Source organism: Cajanus cajan, chromosome 2 (assembly GCF_000230855.2).
Source record: "Cajanus cajan strain Asha chromosome 2, NIPB_CcT2T_4, whole genome shotgun sequence".
Classification (NCBI taxonomy): Eukaryota; Viridiplantae; Streptophyta; class Magnoliopsida; order Fabales; family Fabaceae; genus Cajanus; species Cajanus cajan.
The window spans coordinates 32,275,547-32,296,629 of record NC_138518.1 but is presented as its reverse complement, the minus strand read 5'-3'; the positions used below and the strand labels follow the sequence as shown (position 1 = coordinate 32,296,629).

Genomic DNA, 21,083 nt, shown 5'->3' with positions numbered 1-21,083 from the left:
CATCCATGGTGTCCCTCTACAGCCAGACTGGACACGGGTTGTGGTTGACCAAGTTCAAGATGCTGCTGCTCCAGTGCCTTTGCCCAATACAGAGGTTCAACTAGTGGGGCAGGCAACCGGCACATTCTTAGCTTGGCCAAAACGTTTGGTCATGCCGCTTTCAGCACGGGCAAAGGTAATTATATTATTGCTCTTTTAGATTCTTATAATTCTATTATTGTTTAACTAATTTTGATTATTTCTTTAGGATTTTATCAATCGTGGTAAGGAGGTCATGAGAGAACCTCATGTTCATGATGCCAATATCGCAGAAGCTGAGGATGATCCCATATCTAAGCTTCTAATCAAATTACCACGAATAAAGAAGCATCCAATTCAATTGCAGTGGGACATTAGAGTTTTTGGACTTGATTGCTCTGATGTTCCACTATACATATCTCTGCCTGATGCATTAGAGATTGTTGGGGGAAACAGCATGTTAAATATATCTGTCATACAGTTGTGGGCCATGTAAGTCATATTTTCTTTTATGAGTCTAAATTTACAATAATTACATTTAACTTATAATAATTATTTGTGTTAGGTACATGGACAAATTGAGTGTGGAGAAAGCACAAGCAGAAGTATATGGATTTATTGAGCCTCAATCCATCCAAAAATCAGGAAACACTCAGGTCCAGATCCAACAATATATGCAAACATGGATGAGTGACTCAAGAAGACATATATACATGGCTCCATACATTGACGGGTTAGTTTTTAAATTGGTTTTTTAATCATGGTAATTTTTTAACTGATTTGTTTGTCATACAATGTAGGTCCCATTGGCAGTTAATGGTAATCATTCCTAAGGAATATACCGTGGTGTGGTTTTGTTCACTTCATCGAAAACCAAGCCATGAAATTAAAAGCTAATTACATGGGTAACTAAAATTTTTTCATTATGTTTTAAAACTAATTATATATATTGGCTAACATTTGTTTTTATTTCAATTAATTAGAATCGTGTCTGGAGCTAATATATTAAGTGGAAGAGCCAGATCATCAAAGTCATTGCATTTCATATACCCTAAGGTTAGCAAATAAATTCATACAATCAATAATATTTAAATTTATTGACTTTGGAATTAATAGTTATTTGTTTCTCATTTTAGTGTAATAAGCAACAAGACTCGTTTGAATGTGGCTATTACATCATGTATTGGATGAAAGCCATAGTTTCTGCGGGTATTATTGATTCTTGGGCGCAGGTAATTCATATCAAAATTTATTTAACTATATTTACCTTTAGAATAATTAACATTGCATATTAATGACACTTAAATTACCCTTTCAGGTCTTTCAAGATCCATCTCCATTGCCCGAAGATGAGTTGCTCAAGATAAGAGAACAATGGGCAAATTTTTTTCTAAGTTTAGTTAGTTAGATATTATGTTTATAGTTTGATAGTTAGTTAGATATTATGTTTATAGTTTGATAGTTAGTTAGTTTAGTTAGTTAGATAGCATTGACAAACATGTTTTATAGCTTTTTTAGGATAATAGGATTTACATTGTCATAATTTATGTTTTTTAAGATTTATATATTATTTTCTTTTTGTCATTCAATTTTGAAATACAATTTGAATTTCTATTCTGGACTGCCTGGTTTAGAGTTGGTATTCTGGATTATATTTATATGCAGGTGTTGGGTATATCAATTTACAAACGTTTTTAAAAAAAAACTCCCACAATTTATGTCGGACATGGCTTTGTCCGACGTAAATTTACGTCGGTCCACGCAATGACCGACGTAAATTTACGTCGGACAAAGCCATCTCCGACGTAAAATTGTGGCATGATTTTGCCCCATTTTACGTCGATTTGGAGAAATCCCCGACGTAAATTTACGTCGCCTTTTAGAGGCGACGTAAATTTACGACTCCCGTATTAACGTCAGACCCTTTTCCGACGTAAAAGGGTCAAAATACACGACGTAAAAGACCCTTTCTGTACTAGTGTACATTGATATTTATATGAAAATTTCTCGAAATATAAATTATACAAAAAATTAAAAAATAATGAAAATAACATTATTTATGAAATCAAGTAGGATATTTTACAATCAATTACGAGAATGGATACTTTACCTGAAGCCACGTTAACATCTAAATTGTTTGGGTAAAATTTTCTTTAAATCATGGTTATAAAAATTTTAATGTTACATCTATTGGATGAATATATTTTATAAAATCAATATAAAGAGCTTCACAGAACCGTAAGCAAAACAAATAGAACTGAGCTGGAATAATACACTTTATTAGACTTCAAGCATCACTATTTATAAACCTTCACAAAATCGAAAGAGGGAAGCTAGCGGTCCACGTAGAAGACCAACTACATGGTAAATCTAAAGAGAATTAGAAAAAACTATATGCACTATCCTTAGAAATAGGCATCTTATTAAGGGAATCTAAACAACTTTAGAACTTAAATCTTATCAAACCCTCCCTTGAACTAAGCAGTGTTGCTTAGTTTACTTCTGGTAATTGACACACTCCAAGTAAGCCTCTAAGCTTTTAAAACTAGTCCAACTTGAGAGGTTTAGTTAAAATATCTGCAATCTGCTCTTGTGAACCACAATGACGACGTACACGAACTGCTCCTTCATTAGACAAGTCCTTTAAAAAATGAAATCAAACTCTGATATGCTTACTCCTTCTGTGCAACACCGAATTTTTGGACAATTTGATTTTTGAGCTATTGTCACAAAAAATGATTGTACATTCATCACCATCACAACCTAGCCTCGTAAGAACCACCTTCGTCCACATTGCTTGACATGCACATGCTACAGCTACGTATTCGGCTTCCATTGTTGATAAAGTCACAATTGGTTGCTTTCTAGATGACCAAGCTACTGCCCCTGAACTGAACATAAATGCATAACCTGAAGTGCTCTTTCGGTCTTCCAAGCATCCTACATAGTCATTGTCACTGTAGGAAGTTAAGACACCACTTACATCCTTCTGATATATGTAGACCCCTAAAATTGTCCGGGTCGGAAATAAGACTCGAAGACTCTCGAAGACCAAAGGAAAGTCAGCCGGAAGGACTCCTGGAAGACCCTAGGATGACTATCTGTAGGTTTAGAGGTCTTAGAGTAGCTAAAAATAAGAAAGTGAGAGAAGTGGAGCTCAATACGGCCTCTTTGGAGCTCAGTACGGCCCGTATTGCATTTTTGAACTGCAATACGGCCGTACTGAAACCAGTACGGCCGTATTGATGTTTTTGAACCTCAATACGGCCGTATTGAATTCAATACGGCCGTATTGAAGTTCAAAACTTCAATACGGGCCGTATTGAAACCAGGGGCCGTACTGCGCCTCACCCCTATAAATAAGACGTCATTTGGACGTCATTGGACACTTTTTCACACTTCTTGGACTCTCTCCTTGAGTATTCTTGGGTTTTTGAGCAGTGTTCTGCCCTAGGAATCTCTCCGAGAGCCGATCCGACGAAGTTCTTGAGTTCTGAGCATTTAGCTTGAGAATTCGAACTAGTCGAAGGGAAATCTTTTTGATTTCCATAGTAAAGATTAATTTTTAGGGAAGGAGCGAGCGAGCGTGTAGTGGGAGGGAGCGCCAAAAAGCCTCCTAACATCTGTTTAGATATATAAAAGCACGCTTCAAGAGGTTTTCCTTAAAATCCCTTCTTTTATTGCTTTCTGATTGTCGCATATTTAATTTTGTCATCATGTAGATATTTAATTTATAATCGTTTATAATAAATAGGGGTAATTTAGTAATTTTGCACTGTTATTTATGAAATAATCCGTCATAGGGAACCCGAAAGGGGCGTTGTGGGGTGCTAACACCTTCCCCGCACGTAACCGACTCCCTTACCCGACTCTGGTTGTAATGACCAAGGTTGATTTATGAAATCAATTGCCTTATCCCTTTTTCCAATGTTTTGAGTAAAACATTGGTGGCGACTCCAAGAACCCTACCTTTTGCGAAAACCACTAATCCATGGAGGGTCCCGCTTGGGGTTAACATGGATTGGTGAACCATTTTAATAAAATTGTTAGTTCGACAAGGTCTCAGTTTGAGAATAAGTCGTTCTAACAATCCACCACTTTTCAAAACATTAAAAGGAGTCCGACCATCGTCGCGAATGCCAAGGTCCGTTTCGGCGGGTGGCGACAATATAAAATTCCGAAACTAATAGTTCCCTTCACATACCTTAGGACCCTTTTTGTAGCCATAAGATGAAGCTCTATTGGTTGAGACATGCACCTACTAATTAAGCTTACTACATGCATCAAATCTGGATGAGTTGATGTTAAATACATTAAACTCCCAACCAGTTGTTTGTAAATAGTGCTATCAACTACAACCCCATTTTCATCTTTCGAAATTTTGAAACCAAGGACTATAGGATTCAGCATAACATTGCATTCCTCCTTCCAAAATCTTTTAAGCACATCCATTGCATATTTCTTCTGACTAATAAAGATTCCATTCTCCAACTGTTCCACCTCTATGCCAAGAAAGTACCTCATCTTCCCTAAGTCTGACATATCAAACTCCTTCATCATTGACTCCTTGAACTCCCTTGTCATCGCATAATCATTGCTAGTGTATATTAAATCATCAACATATAAACATACAATCAAAAGTTTACCTCCAATGTTGGTTTTCATAAAGAGAGTCTGCTCGCTAGAGCACTTCTCAAACCCCTCCTTTCAGAAATAAGCTTCAATGCGACTGAACCAAGCCCAGGGAGCTTGTTTTAGTCCATATAAAGCTTTTCTCAATTTATACACCTTACTGAGCTCCTCATTCTTCTCAAAGCCTCTGGGCTGGTCAACATACACATCCTCCATTAACTCTCCATGTAAAAATGTTGATTTCACGTCTAGTTGATATACCTTCCATCCTTTGTGAGCAACTAGCACTAGTACAAAAATGACTTTTAAAATCGGGATTTTAAAATCGGTCATAAGGTAGCCGATTTTAAAAGTGACACGGTGGCAATTTTGTAAATAATGGAATTACTTTTAAAATCGACCACGTTATGATCGATTTTAAAAGTCTCTAACGCTACTTTTAAAATCGGCTATCAAATAGCTGATTTTAAAAGTATCACTTTTAAAATCGGTTATTGAACAGCCGATTTTAAAAGTTACATCAAAGACTTAATCTATATTATCTCCGCTCCCATTCTCCCCCTAGCTCCATTCTCTACTCTTTTGCTTCAATAGTTCATATTCTTCTCTTTACTCTCTCGGACTCTTATCTGAAGTGTGCAGCTTCTCATTTTCTCGGAAGAATACAACATCAAGGTGACATTCTCTTCTCAGGTCTCTTATTTCGTTGTTGCTGGGCGAATTTTGAGTTTGGAACGGCCCCAGAAATGCCCTAGAACGGCCCGTCCTGCAAGTAGAACGGCCTGTACTGCTTGTAGTACGTCCCGTGCTGCAAGTAGAACGGCCTGTACTGTTTTCAGTACGCCCCGTGCTGCAAGCAGAACAGCCTGTACTGCTTGCAGAACGGGCTGTTCTAGGGTCGTTCTGGTCCCTTGGGCTCCTGAAGTGTTTGGCTTCTGTAGTAATGTCCCCTTGTATATAAGCCAGAGCGACATATCAGAGATTACAAACGGGCACTGCATGTTGAAAATATCAATTTTGCAATTGTGGTTATTGTAAGTATTTGAATTAATTTTAATTATGTTTTGTTGCTTTTTTCTAACTTTATTTCTAACCTTGTAGATTTATCCATAAATTGAGTGTGGATAAAGGGAATGATCACATTTATGGATTTTTGGAACCCGAGTTAATCTAAAAAATTGGGAACAAGACAGAAGAAATTCAAGCTTACATCTAAAATTGGATGTCTGACTCAAATAAAAAAGTTTACTTAGTTCCTTACTTTTTTAAGTAAGTCTATTTGTATATAATTGATTATAAATTTTTAAAAAATGTATTGTCTATTACTGATAGTTTCTCAATGCAGTGCTCATTGGCAACTTCTGATTATTTGTCCTATGGACAATATATCTGTATGCATTTGTTCGATGCACAAACCTCCTCTTGCAGACTTTAAACAATTATTAGATAAGTAAGTTGTTTTAAAAAAATTACTTTATTTTATTTATCATTACATTTTATTTTAAAATATAATAATGATGTCCTTTTATCATTAGGGCTATGGAAGGATACCATATACTTAAAGGTTTAAAGTTGAAGAAAAAAATGCTTTGGGTCTCTCTTAAAGTAAGTTATTTTAGTAATGATATTTTTTCTAAGGTATTTTCTTTTGAATTACCATTACTAATAAAATTGGTTTTTATATTCTTTTTGTAGTCTCATAAGCAAAAAGGAAACTGAGTACGGATACTATGTAATGAAGGCGATGCATACTATTGTTGATTCACAAATAGTATCTGGGTGGACTAAAGTACGTTTTAGAATTTTAAAATTTTTTATTTTAAGTTTTCATTTTATCATGTTTTAAGAGTTACTTCTAATTGTTCTAAATTTTCTTAACAGATATTTATAGATCGATCACCATTGTCGCTAAAAGATATAAACATTATTAGGGAGCAATGGGTTACATTTTTCATTGAAACATTGGCTAGATACGAGTTATGTTTATAGTTTTACTCATTTTGTAGTTTAGGATGCATCATAATTTGTAAGTTACTTTGATTACATATATGGTTGACATTTACCAACTCTTGTCATTTGTATGTAATTTGGTATATTAAAAACATATGAATTGTCTGGTATTTTATTAATTTGCAGGTTTTGTTTAGGGATCCTCCTAAAATAAGTCAAATATTTAAAAAAAAATTAACCACTTTTAACATCGATCACTGTTGACCGATTTTAAAAGTCCCACTTTTAAAAATCAGCTCTTTTAAAACCGGTCAGAGAACCGATTTTAAAAGTCAAAAATGACCGATTTTAAAAGTATTTTTTCCACTAGTGTAGAGCAAGAATGATTCTAACCATATCCATTCAAGCCAATGGTGCAAAAACTTCAGCATAGTCAATCCCGTACTCTTGCACATACCCTTTTGCAACTAACCAAGCCTTAAACTTCTCTACTTCACCATGCTCATTTAGCTTTGTTTTGTAGACCCATTTGACTCCAATTCACTTTGCACCTGCAGGTAAGTCAGTAAGAAACCACGTAACATTCTTCTATATGCTTTCAATTTCAACCTCCATTTCTTTTCTCCAATTTTCATTCTTCACAGCTTCCTCATAACTCACGGGGTCTGCACTTGTGAAAAATGCGAAATTCACATCTGTAGCTTCCTCACTTTCACTCCCTGACAGACCTTTCTCGCTCACATATTCACTCATCCATGGTGGTGGATTTCTGTTACGTGCTTCTAAATTCAAATTAGGAGTCAAAGGAGAACTAGAACTTGAAGGAATTACTCCTGAATTAGAGTTTAAGGAAGAGCTGGAACTTGAAGAAGTTATTACTGCATTACTTGTCACATTTCCTTCTTCAACTACAGTATCGTCTCCAACATCATCGCATTCATCTCTGATTACTTCAATGTTCACTTTCTCCCCATTCAAACTTGTCAAGGATTTGTTGTTTGTAACTTTTGTCCCAATCCCACTTTTTCTTTTCTTCAAACACTACATCTCGATTGGTGACTATCTTTTTTGTCATAGGATCATATATCCTATAACCTTCTAACTCATCACTCACTCCCAAAAAGAAACCACTAAAACTCTTATCCTCTGATCAAAGTTGTATCCGGTCAAATAATATAATTAAATGTAGTACTAGGAAGTTGTCCTAGATCGTCTCCCAAGGACCGTCTTTTTCTGTCAAAGGCTTAAACACATGAAGTGGGGAGGGGTTTGGTTCAGATTTTTCATTTTATAACACAATAAAACAAAATAAAACGCAGGTAGCACAACAAATGAAAAACGAATTGGCTTCCTGTTCAGATTGCAACTCTTTTATCCCTGGTTCTCAAAAGATTTCTCTATTCATAACTTAATCCATCCGAGTTAACCAACTAAGTGAAGATTAACTCAGTATTTCCCTACACGAATTAAGAAAACGTATACAACATTAAACCTCCCCACAAGATTAAGCAACCTGTGAGCAACCTGATTCATTAGGCATGAACAGGTGTCAAAAACGTTTCAATGTAGAGGTTCAATGAAGAAGAAGAAAGCAGAACATAGATACATATACGAATAAAACCTCAAATAGTCATTACAATCTGCTCAAGGAGCCAACCCCAAGGGTTTTAGCTTTCCATTCAACAGAAATAAAAACGAAAATGCAAGGAAGAAGGAAAAGAAAATGAAACTAACAATATGTATTCTTTCAACAAAAATGCAGTCTCAAAATACAACCAGCAAAACCAAATGTGACTGGGAGCAAAAACGTGAAGAATAGAGATCAGAAAGCAGAGAGGAATCAAAATATAAAACAACAAAGGGAAGGAAGCTAGTCAAAACGTGGTCATAAAGCAAATCTCGAGATATACAAAATTCCTGAAGGAGTTGTGCACTCATAAGTGGAAAATGAAGGGAAATGAGAGAATTAGCATGAGTAGAAATGTGTCTGCTTTGATAGGTACATCTGTTCCGCACATTCCTCAAAAATGTAAGGACCCAGGTACTTTCTGCATACCTTGTATTATTAGGAATAACAAATTTGAAAATGTCATGCTTGATTTGGGTGCTTCTATAAATGTCATGCCTCTATCCATTTTTAAATCTCTGTCTCTTGGTCCTATGCAACCTACGGGTGTGGCAATACAGTCGGAAAATAGAAGTGTCGCCCACCCTACAGGTTTCATTGAGGATGTCTTAGTTCGGGTTGGTGAACTGATTTTTCTTGCAGATTTCTATGTGCTTAATATGGATGAGGGATTCTCCCATGGATCTGTCCCAATCATTTTAGGCAGACCATTTTTGAAAACAGCCCGAACTAAGATTGATGTATCCATGGAATTTGGTGATAGTATTGTCCATTTTAATATTCTTGATGCCATGAGACATCCATCTAAAGACCATTATGTTTTTCGTGCTGAGATAATTGATGATGTTGTTGATGAGTATGCTTCTGATTTTCATTCTTTGCATGATAAGAAACATTGTTTTCTATCTGATCTATATACTTCTCTTGCATGCACTAAATCTGATTATGTTTCTGAATCTGTTTCTGAGTTTGATTTTGAATCTGTTTCTGTATCCAATTTTGATTCCTGTTCCAAAAATAAATATGATTTTGTATCTGATGTTTTGGGTGTTGTACCTTTGGATATTATTTCTTTAGAGTTAGAATGCACTAACCATGATTTAGGAAGTACACATGAATCTAACTTGCAGGTTGAGGTACATGCTGTGGAACCCTTAGTTCCTTCTACTATTCAGCCAGCACCCATTCCAGAATTAAAGCCTCTACCAGAAAACCTCAACTATGCTTACTTGGAGGATGATGAGAAGTTGCCAGTGATCATTTCCACCTCCCTTGATGTTGGTCAAGAGGAGAAATTGTTGCACGTTCTGAAAAAGCATAAGAAAGCCATCGATTGGACCCTGGCGGACATTCCTAATATCAGCCCATCCACTTGCATGCATAGGATACTCTTAGAGGATGGAGCTAAACCAGTCAGACAGCCCCAGAGGCGACTCAACCCTGTCATTTTGGATGTAGTGAAGAAGGAGGTGACCAAGCTTCTTCAAGCTGGGATCATTTATCCTATATCAGATAGTCAGTGGGTGAGTCCAGTCCATGTGGTCCCCAAGAAGACAAGCCTCACAATTGTGAAAAATGAGAGGGATGAGCTCATTCCCACTAGAGTGCAAAATAGTTGGCGGGTCTGCATTGACTATCGAAGGCTGAATCAAGCAACCAGGAAAGATCATTTTATGCTGCCCTTCATTGACCAGATGCTTGAGCGTCTGGCAGGTAAATCTCACTACTACTTTCTTGATGGTTTTTCTGGTTATTTTCAAATCCATATTGCTCTTGAGGATCAAGAGAAAACCACATTCACCTGCCCCTTTGGCACTTTTTCCTATAGGAGGTTGCCCTTTGGCCTATGCAATGCCCCTGGTACCTTCTAGCAGTGCATGTTTAGTATCTTTTCTGATTTTCTTGAAAATTGCATAGAGGTGTTTATGGATGATTTCACTGTATATGGATCCTCTTTTGACACATGCTTAGATAATTTGGACAGAGTGCTTAATAGATGCATTGAAACTAATCTTGTTCTGAATTTTGAAAAATGTCACTTCATGGTAGAACAAGGTATAGTTTTAGGGCATATTATTTCTAGTAAGGGCATAGAAGTAGATCCTGCGAAAGTCTCTGTTATTTCACAGTTGCCTTACCCCTCTTGCGTGCGAGAGGTTCGATCTTTTCTTGGCCATGCAGGTTTCTACAAGCGCTTCGTCAAAGAATTCAGCAAGAAGGCCCTTCCGCTATCCAATCTACTGCAGAAAAATTTTGATTTTGTTTTTGATGAAAGATGTAAACAGGCTTTTGAGTGCCTCAAGGAAGCACTCACCACCACTTCAATCATTCAGGAACCTGATTGGACAAACAGTCCCATTCGAGCTGATGTATGATGCATCCAATTATGCATTGGGAGCTGTCCTGGCACAGAGAGTTGACAAGTTGCCTCGAGTGATATATTATGCTTCCAGGACTTTGGACGCTGCCCAAGCAAATTACACTACCACAGAGAAAGAGCTTCTTGCCATTGTTTTTGCTCTTCATAAATTTAGATCTTATTTGCTTGGTTCTCGTGTTATTGTCTATATTGACCATGCAGCTCTGAAGTACCTGCTGAAAAAGGCTGACTCAAAGCCTAGATTGATCAGGTGGATGCTCTGGCTCTAGGGGTTTGATTTGGATATCCGGGATAGGAGTGGAGCTCAGAATTTAGTGGCAGACCATCTCAGTAGAATTTAAAGAGTTGAGGATAGTGCTGACGTCTTGCCCATCCAGGATAATTTTCCTGATGAAATTTTTTTGATTGTTTCTTTTGTTTCTATTTCTTCTACCACCCCTTGGTTTGCAAACATTGTTAATTTTTTAGTTTCTTCTATTTTTCCTCCCTTAGCATCACGAGCTCAAATTGATAAAATTAAGAGTGATGCTAAGAATTATATTTGGGATGACCCCTATTTGTGGAAGTTGTGCAGTGACCAGGTGATTAGGAGATGCATACCAGATCATGAGATCGATTCGGTCCTGTAGTTTTGTCACTCTTCCGCACCAGTTGGCCATCTAGGCATTTAGAGGACATCTCGCAAGGTTCTTGATTGTGGTTTCTACTGGCCCACCATCTTCAGAGATACGTGAAAGATTTGTAGCACTTGTGAGAAGTGTCAGCGAGTAGGAGGTTCCCTTACATGGAGACAGCAGATGCCTCAACAGCCCATGCTATTCTATGAGGTGTTTGATGTCTGGGGTATTGATTTCATGGGTCCCTTTCCTGTTTCTTTTGGTTTTTCCTACATTCTTTTAGCTGTTGATTATGTTTCAAAATGGGTGGAAGCCAAACACACTAGAACTAATGACGCTCGGGTTGTTGTGGATTTTGTTAGATCTCACCTATTCTACAGGTTTGGAGTACCCAGAGCTATTGTTAGTGATCAAGGCACCCATTTTTGTAACAGATCTATGCAGGCTTTGCTCAAGAAGTATGGGGTAATGCACAAAATTTCTATACCCTACCACCCCCAAACCAATGGGAAAGCCGAAATTTCGAACAAGGAGATCAAGAGAATCTTAGAGAAGATTGTCCAGCCTAATAGAAAAGATTGGAGTAACAGGTTGGATGATGCTCTTTGGGCGCATAGGATTGCCTAAAAAGCACCTATAGGGATGTCTCCTTATCAGGATGTCTTTGGCAAGGCATGTCATTTACCTGTTGAGATTGAGCATCGGGCCTACTGGGCTGTGAAGACCTGCAACTTCTCCATTGATCAGGCTGGTGAGCAAAGGAGGTTGCAACTAAATGAGCTTGATGAGATCCGCCTGGAAGCCTATGAGAACTCTAAGTTCTACAAAGAGAAAACCAAGAAGTTCCATGATAGTTTGATAGTTAGAAAAGACTTCACGGTTGGGTAGAAAGTTTTACTGTATATTCAAGGCTCGGCTCATGGGTGGTAAGTTACGATCAAAGTGGATTGGACCTTTTTTTGTTACTAATGTTTATCCTTATGGTACAGTTGAGATTAAAAGTGAATCCACAGATAAGAGCTTTAAAGTCAATGGGAACCGACTAAAGCCATTCCTCAACAATCCATCTTTGTTGGATGCTATTGTAGAGGAGATGTCTCTGCTTGACCCTGCTTCTCTCCCACCATGATTTAGGGAGTTTTCTTTCCCCCTCTCCTTCTTTACTTTTATTACACATGTCAAATTCTGTTGATTGTTCTGATTGCTCTGATCTTATGTGTGTGCCACATTGGGACAATGTGTGATTTAAGTGTGGGGAGACTGTTTTGGTTATATGCTTTTAGGGTTTATTTGTTATTTTTTGTTTAGGGTTTTATGTTTAGGTGTTATGTACAATTTTGCATGTTTCTCTTTGATTTCTGGGTTTTGATAGTTTGTAGGCACTTGCTTCACTCTTGGATATGAGTTACGTGATATTATATGGATTGAAATCCCTGTCTTTCTCTGCTTGGCAAGTTGATTATGAGGTTTGAGAGGTTGAATTGAATGTGACAGATTTACCCTGTGTGAGGTTTTGACCCCTTATTTGTTCTTTCTTGTGTGTTTTGCCTCTTGATTGCTTGCACAATATTCTTGGCTTGACTCTGTTTGATATTTCTTGGTCTGCATGCATGTTTGGAAAGGATTAAGGAATTTTGATTCTCATAAGCCTCTAGCCAAATAAGCCTACCTTGAATTAACTCCTCTAATAACCCCTGCTGATCCTATTTCCCCTTCTTTGTTTGAAGCTCATTACAAGCCTTAAGCGAAAAACCATGATTACCTTAACCTTAGGGAATTTTGGAGCTTTGGAATTGTTTTGGGAATAAGTTCTTGAATAAGTGTGGGGGTGTGTGTATGTTTCATTGGATGATGTATATTGGCTAGTTGATTCCTTATGCTGTACATTTTAATTCTCTGCATGTTATCTTATCTCATTTCAAATTTTCGTGTCTATTGTTCACTACATACTGTTCATTTGAAAAAAACAAAAAATAAAAAAATAAAAAAAAAATAAAAAAAAGACGAAAAAGAGAAGTTGTTTGAGACAAGAGAAAGATGATTGATCATCATAGAGGTCATTAGAGGTTTCTGGGTTTGTTTCTTGTGCGTATTCTTGACTTATTCCCCATTTCTCCTCTGGTTCCTCTGATTTGTAGTTACTTATCCCATATATTATCCTCTACCCTGTCCTTTGCCTCATTACAACCCTAAAAAGACCTTTTGATCCTTATGTGTTTGAGTGTTGGGTGTAGATTTTAGAGGCTTGCCAAGTCTATCTGTTGCTTATTTTTCATGAGTGCTCCGAGAGTATACAATAGCCTAGAAACTTGAGAGATTCAGTGATACAGTGCATATCTTGTGAGGTTCTGTTGCTTTTGAGTCACCTCTTGAACTGAACGATTTTCTTGCCATGTTTATAATGTTAGAAAAGAATGGCACAATCCAAGAGGGGGGGTGAATTGGATTCTATGACCCTTTTAAAAATTATCAGAGTATTTAGGATCTTTATTTCACTTAAACTTTTCTAAGACAGAATTTTCAATGAAGTTTCTTCAAAGACTTGTTTCTAGAAGTATGAATGCTATATGCTTTCTTGATTACAATATAATGAGGTTCAAATGTAATGTATTAAATTCATATTAAACCATCAATATTCACACATACATGTTAATCAAGAATTATCTTATTTAATATTCAATCAAGCAATTAGTCAAAGTAAAAGATAAAGGTAGAAGAAGATTGCACAAGTCTTTTATACTGGTTCAGCCACTCCACATGTGACCTACATCCAGTCCTTAATTAACACCTGATTAAGATTTGTTCCACTATCTTAAGCAAGAAGGTTTACAAGCACACACACATGCATATACTTCACCTACTAAAGATAACCACTTTCTTGACCCCAAGAAAGCACCCCTTGTAGAAACCCACTACAAGAAACCTTATCACTTGAGAAACCCTTCTCAAGATTTTACAAGTATTCACACAGAATAAAGGAACGAATTCACCTAGAATTCTTTGACACAAATCTTAATCTTCCCCTTTTCAAGAATGATATGATGATGATGATCTCCTTTCAATGTTTTTCATAAACGTTTCTCTTCTTGGATTCACAAAGAAAACTCTCCAAGATGTCACAAAGACTCCACCAAAACGTTTTTCTCAATTTGATTATCAGTTCTAACTCATGTCTGAAGTTTCTCAAAGTTCAAACTATTTATAAAAGTCTCAGACGCAGATAATCGATTATTTTAAAGAATAATCGATTATTTTGTTCTTCAGGTTTTCTGGAAATCAACCAAGAACAATATAATCGATTATATTGATGGATAATCGATTATTCCATAGAGTTGTTTCTGGGATAATCGATTATTTTTGGCAAATAATCGATTATTGCAACAAGGCATCCCATTTTGCCTGTTGCAGGAATAATCGATTATATTTAACGATAATCGATTATTTTGAGTTAGTTTTCAAAACTTCGTTTTAAGTCTCAAAATAACTTTCCAACCTTTTCACTCATCATCATATACTCTCTACTTAGCTTTAGATATAGATTTGCTTATGCACAAAGCATACTAAGCACACACAACATAAAAACTCATTCAAAACACTTTATTTTCTAAACTCTATTACATAGCTCTTATCACATAATATTTTCTTGACTTCGTCTAACTTTGTTTTTGTGCTTCCAAGTTGTCTGTTGTACACACACACGTTGTGATCATCAAAACTCTTTCATGCTTCAAGCTCCTCTAAGCTCAACAATCTCCCCCTTTTTGATGATGACAACCCATGACTCAAATCATGTCAATTCAATGTTATTGTGCTCCATCAACCATTGTGCCTTGAATTTCAACATACACAAAACCTGCACAATACACACACACAAGCACAATATCTGCAAAACAAGAATTGTACACACACAACTACCTTTTCTCCCCCTTTGGCATTATCAAAAACAAAGTAAGCCATGCTTCACAGTAGAAGCTATATGCATAGAGTCAATCTCAGCAAAATTCAAGTCAGAATTGTTTGTGCAGCAATCCAAACTGAGTACAAGCTATATATCACACCTTAGAATAGCTTAATCCAAACCAATCAACAAAAACACAATTAACACATATACCTAAAACAGAGTATTATGAGCATTAATCAAAACATCACAAGATACAAAATACAATTCAGTATTTTGCAACTCAAAAATATCAACCAAATATCAACAATCATTCATGCTCAAAACAGAGCATTCTAACTCAGCAATCAAAATAGAATATTACCACATATGCTCACAAAACAGAGCATTACTGCACCAGCCATCATAACAACAATATAAACTCCAAATTTCACCAAAGATCAATTGTTCAACAGCACAAAGCAGATAAATTGTTCCAAACTTAAACCATTACAACCAAATTGAAAATCATTGTTTCAAAACAGAATTGAAAATCCTAATTAAAACTAATTATCAAACATAAAAAATAGTAATCAATCTTCATCCTCCGGTATGCCAAGATGAGTCTTGAGCAGCCTTACTTCATGATCCAGATCATCAAATCTGTCAAGAATACCAGAAAACAAAGATTCATGTCTTCTCGACATTTCCATCACCGCATCCATCTTGTTTATCATGATTTGCTCAAATGGTGAAAACGGTTTTGGCTCCGCTTCAGTCTCCCTGCTAGGTTCAGCTTCCACCTGTGGTGGCTGATCCTCATCATGAGACGGAACACCGTCTTCATCAGTTGCCTGCTCCGGAGTAGGGGGTACATCGCCTTTGAACACCCATTTGTCTTCTTGTTTAAGCATTCCCATGTGATGTAAAGAAGACTTCTCTATTTTGTTCGAAGCATGTAAAACAATTTTCCTTTCCCCAGATAAATCCACACCAGCAATCTCAAAAATCTTGGACAATAACAAAGCATACGGAATCGGACCATCTTCCTTCCGCCTAGCCTTCCATATACAATCATTTACGACTGATACCCAATCGATCTTGATTTTCTTTTTAATAACATGCATCAACAAAATGTCATCCCGTGACATTTGAGCATGATTATGTAATCTAGGTTTCAACATCCAAGCAATTATGAAAGAATTAAAAGGGAATTCTTTTTCATACCTCCCGCCAGAAACTTCTCATAGTTGGTGTTCACGGGGTTCCTTTGACAGTCCCAGAAGGTAATCAGCTCTTCAAAATCCCCAAAATTGAAAGGTTGGGGTTTCTCCCGTCCAGTTCCGCTTAGCCCCGCAGCAGCCTTTAACGTTGGCTCGTCCAACTTAATCAACTTTCCTTTCACCACTGATTGCATGATGCCGTCATTACTCGAGGCGAAACAGAGAAACAACCTGATTAACTCAGGATAGTAGGGACCCTCCATTTCAAAAAACTTGCCCAGTTCTTGGTGCTCTAGAAGGGTTGGAAAACTAAAACCCTCGTTCTTAAACCATTCAAGTTTAAGAGTCTTCGGAGGAATGATTCTCCGCCCGGTGTACCACTCAAAATAGTACTCTTGAGCCTTCTCATCAGCAAACCATTTCGTAATCAGTTGCCCAGAGGGTAGAGGACGTTTGCTCCCCCTCACTTCAAGCTTCTTTGGTCTCTTGGAAGAAGATGCCATGAGTGGGTATTGAAGAAGATGAAGAAAATGAGAGATTTGAGAGGTTTTGAGAGAGTTAGGGTTTATGGGTTGAGAGAAAATGAGAGAATGAGAGAAGTGAAGTTGTGAGAAATGTTTTTATGCCCTAGCACATTCTGAGTTTAAGAGTAATGGGTGGTTTTAAGAGTTGGCGCATAGATAACCGTTCAAAACGCTTCAAGAATTTTAAAAATCTCCCAGATAATCGATTATTTATGCAAATAATCGATTATTTGCATCAGCAAAAATCCCTTGAAAACGCAATTTGATATGGATAATCGATTATTTTCAAGATAATCGATTATTACAGAAGGTATTTTCTCCTAACACAGCCCAGATAATCGATTATTTACAGAATAATCGATTATTCCAGTGGCCTTTTAGATTCCACTACTCAGATAATCGATTATTACCCAAGATAATCGATTATTCCAGAGACTCTTGAGTTCCTTCTTACCATATAATCGATTATTTACAGAATAATCGATTATTCCAGTGGCTTTTTGAATTCTTCATGTTCCAGATAATCGATTATTACCCAAATAATCGATTATTTTCATGGGTTTACTTAAGATAATCGATTGTATTTTAAGATAATCGATTATTCCATGTAGACCCCTAAAATTGTCCGGGTCGGAAATAAAACTCGAAGATCCTCAAAGATCGAAGGAAAGTCAGCCAGAAGGACTCCTAGAAGACCATAGGATGGCTATCTGTAGATTTAGAGGTCTTAGAGTAGCTTAAAATAAGGAAGTGGAGGGAATGAAGCCCAATACGGCCGTACTAAACTTAATACGGCCGTATTGAAGCTTCAATATGGCCGCAGTGAACTCAATATGGCGTATTGAAGTTTCTGAAACTTCAATACGGCCGTACTGAAATCAATACGGCCGTATTGAAGCTTCAATACAGCCGCAGTGAACTCAATACGGGCGCATTGAAATTTCTGAATTTCAATACGGCCGTATTGAACTTCAATACGACCGTATTGAAGTTCAAAAATTTCAATACGGCCGTATTGATTCTGTAGCCCGTATTGCGCCTATTCCCTATAAATATGACGTCAATTGGACGTCATTTTACACTTGGGAACATAGTTTCAACCCTCTCCTTGAGTATTCTGGGGTTTTTGAGCAGTGTTCTGCCCTAGAAATCACTCGGAGAGTTGATCCGACGAAGTTCTTGAGCCCCGAGCCATTTTGCTTGAGGATCGAACCTAGTCGAAGGGAAATCCTCCGGATTTCCATAGTTAAAATTTTATAGGAGGGAGCGAGCGGGCTTGTAGAGCGAGGGAACGCCAAAAAGCTTCCCAGTTTTACGAAATATATAAAAAGCACGCTTCAAAGGTTTCTTCTTCAAAATCTTTCCTTTTACTGCTTTCTGTGTGCATATTTAACTGTCATCATGTAGATAGTTAATTTATAATTGCTTATAATAAATAGGGGTAATTTAGTAATTTTTGCGCTATTATTTTAGAAATAATCTGTCATAGGGAACCCGAAAGGGGCGCTGTGGGGTGCTAACACCTTCCCCACGCGTAACCGACTCCCTTACCCAACTCTGGTTGTAATGGCCGAAGTTGATTTATAAAATCAATTGCCTTATCCCTTTTTCCAATGTTTTGAGTAAAACATTGGTGGCGACTCCACGAACCCTTTTACTACGAAAACCACTAATCCATGGAGGGTCCCGCTTGGGATTAACATGGATTGGTGAGCCTTTTAATAAAATTGCTCGTTTGACAAGGTCTCAGTTTGAGAATAAGTCATTCTAGCAATCCATAATTTTAAACAAATAAAAGAGTCCAACCATCCTTCGCGAATGCCGAAAGCCCCGTTTCGGGCCGGTGGCGACAGATGGCGACTTCACTGGGGAAGCTTCGAGAGTCAGTCCCATTTAGTGACAGATTGTTTTTAACAAATAATAGTTAAAATTACTTCATTACCCCTCACTTGTATGATAACATGATTTATTATATGGCTTTAAATAACTGTTGTATGTTTAAATTCCGCAATTGTTTGAAATACAAACTGTACACAAACCTTTGCACACAACAGTTCCCTCTATACCCGGGGGCATGAGTGATTAACCATAGGGAGTGGATGTTAGTACGGCCGGTTGTCGAATGGGTCTATAGGTGCCCGTAGACCGTTGTCGGAAAGCATCACTCAAGGTGATAACCATGAACTCGAGTCCGACAGTGCGTTGGAGCTTTCCATCGACTTACGACGAGAGGAATTGGGTCCCTATAATGGGGGCACCTTGGGGGCCTCAGACCGGTGAGAACAGTTAGATCCACCTTGAATATGCACTTTTCTGCAGGATACCCCTACCTCGTGATTCGCTCGTGACTGTTCGTGGATGAGTGAATTGTGTGTGCATTTTTTATGTGACATTGTATGAGCATATATTTGCACCTTTTAAACATACAACATTCTTGTTTACAATAAAAAATAAGAATAAATAGGAATAAGAATCTTCCATTGCATGGTGTTAACATCTACCTTCATCGCATTCATATAGGTAGTTTCCCTTTTCACCCAAAAAATAATAATAATAATAATAAAAAATACCCAAAAAAGGAAAAAAGGGTTATTTATCCAAACCAAGCAATATCATGCATCATCTTAGGGACATCCTAAAAACATGATAATGCTTAGCTGAATAAACACAATGCATGCATATTCATCGCCATCATCTCATATCATGCATCATGGAGGGATCTAGATTTTCATTTCATACATCCCTCCTAGTAATTCATTAATAAACATTAATAAAAAGAAAGAAATAATCGATGCGTATGTTCAAGATGGATCGCACGCCATTTGTTATTAAGTGTAAGCCAACAACCGCGCCAAGCGAGCGCACGTCAACTCCGTTGTTGGTAATCAAGACAGACGAAGGGAAAGGTCCAACGCCATTAAGGATCATCGCTCCAAGGCCTTTCCCCTACGAATCAAATAAGGCTGTGCCGTGGATATACGACATCCACCTTTCTGCCGACAGCGATATCTCTAACATCGCTGGACTTGGGGGCATGACTAGGAGTGACAGGATCTACACTCCCGATGATCTTCATGATAAAGCTCCCAAGAATAAAGAAAAAGAAAAGAAAAAAACCGAGGAAAATAAAGAATCCGAGGAGGAGACAGACGAGCTGTTAAAGTTTATCCGACAGAGCGAGTACTCCATCGTGGATCAACTTCATAGGACGCCAGCAAAGATTACGCTGTTGTCGTTGATCCTAAGTTCCGAACCGCATCGGCAAGCTCTGTCGAAAGTCTTGAACGAGGCATACGTGTCGCACACTATCTCCCAAGACAAGTTTGAGGGGATTGTTAGTCACATCACGGCTAGTGATCACCTCACCTTCACCGATGAAGAAATCCCCGCTGGGGGACCGAATCATAACAAGCCCTTGCACATCTCTGTAAAGTGCAAGGAGTATCACATCGCGAAGGTCTTGGTGGATAATGGATCTTCCTTGAACGTGATGCCAAAAAGAACGTTCGATCAGATGGCAATCAAGGGAGTCCAAATGCGCCCAAGCAACATGATCGTTCTAGCTTTCGACGGCTCTAAAAGAGAAGTGGTGGGAGAAGTCAGTCTTCCAATCCAAATCGGACCCACTATCTTTAACGTCGAATTTCAAATAATGGACATTACTCCTGCATACAGCTGTCTCCTCGGCCGACCTTGGATTCATGATGCGAAAGCTGTACCCTCTACGCTCCACCAGAAAGTCAAGTTCATCGTGGGTGACAAACTGGTGACCGTGCAAGCTGAAGATGACATACTCATCAGTAAGCCATCCAACATACCTTATGTGGATGCAGCAGAGGAAGCTTTAGAAACCGCCTTCCAAGCATTGGAAATCGCCAATGTCGAAACGTTTCCCCGAGAAATGAAGAAGGTAGCTCATATGCTCACAAAGAACTGTAGACCCCTAAAATTGTCCGGGTCGGAAATAAAGCTTGAAGACTCTCGAAGACTGAAGGAAAATCAGCCAGAAGGACTCCTGGAAGGCCCTAGGAGGGTTCTCTGTAGGTCTAGAGGTCTTAGAATAGCTCAAAATAAGGAAGTGGAGGGAATGAAGCCCAATACGGCCGTACTGAACTTAATACGGCCGTATTGAAGCTTCAATACGGCCGCAGTGAACTCAATACGGCGTATTGAAGTTTCTGAAACTTCAATACGGCCGTACTGAAGTCAATACGCCCGTATTGACACTTCAATAC

The 21,083-nt window shown here is 37.8% G+C and overlaps 2 long non-coding RNA genes across 2 annotated transcripts; both read left to right on the top strand.

The window, feature by feature from the left end:
- On the top strand, positions 1-529 carry LOC145954230 (uncharacterized). Its single transcript, XR_014431404.1, has 2 exons — positions 1-175; positions 248-529. It is a non-coding gene; the product is annotated as an uncharacterized LOC145954230 (long non-coding RNA).
- A 488-nt stretch (positions 530-1,017) lies between these two features.
- LOC145954231 (uncharacterized) lies at positions 1,018-1,782 on the top strand. Its single transcript, XR_014431405.1, has 3 exons — positions 1,018-1,074; positions 1,155-1,250; positions 1,337-1,782. It is a non-coding gene; the product is annotated as an uncharacterized LOC145954231 (long non-coding RNA).
- The last annotated feature ends 19,301 nt before the right edge of the window (positions 1,783-21,083 follow it).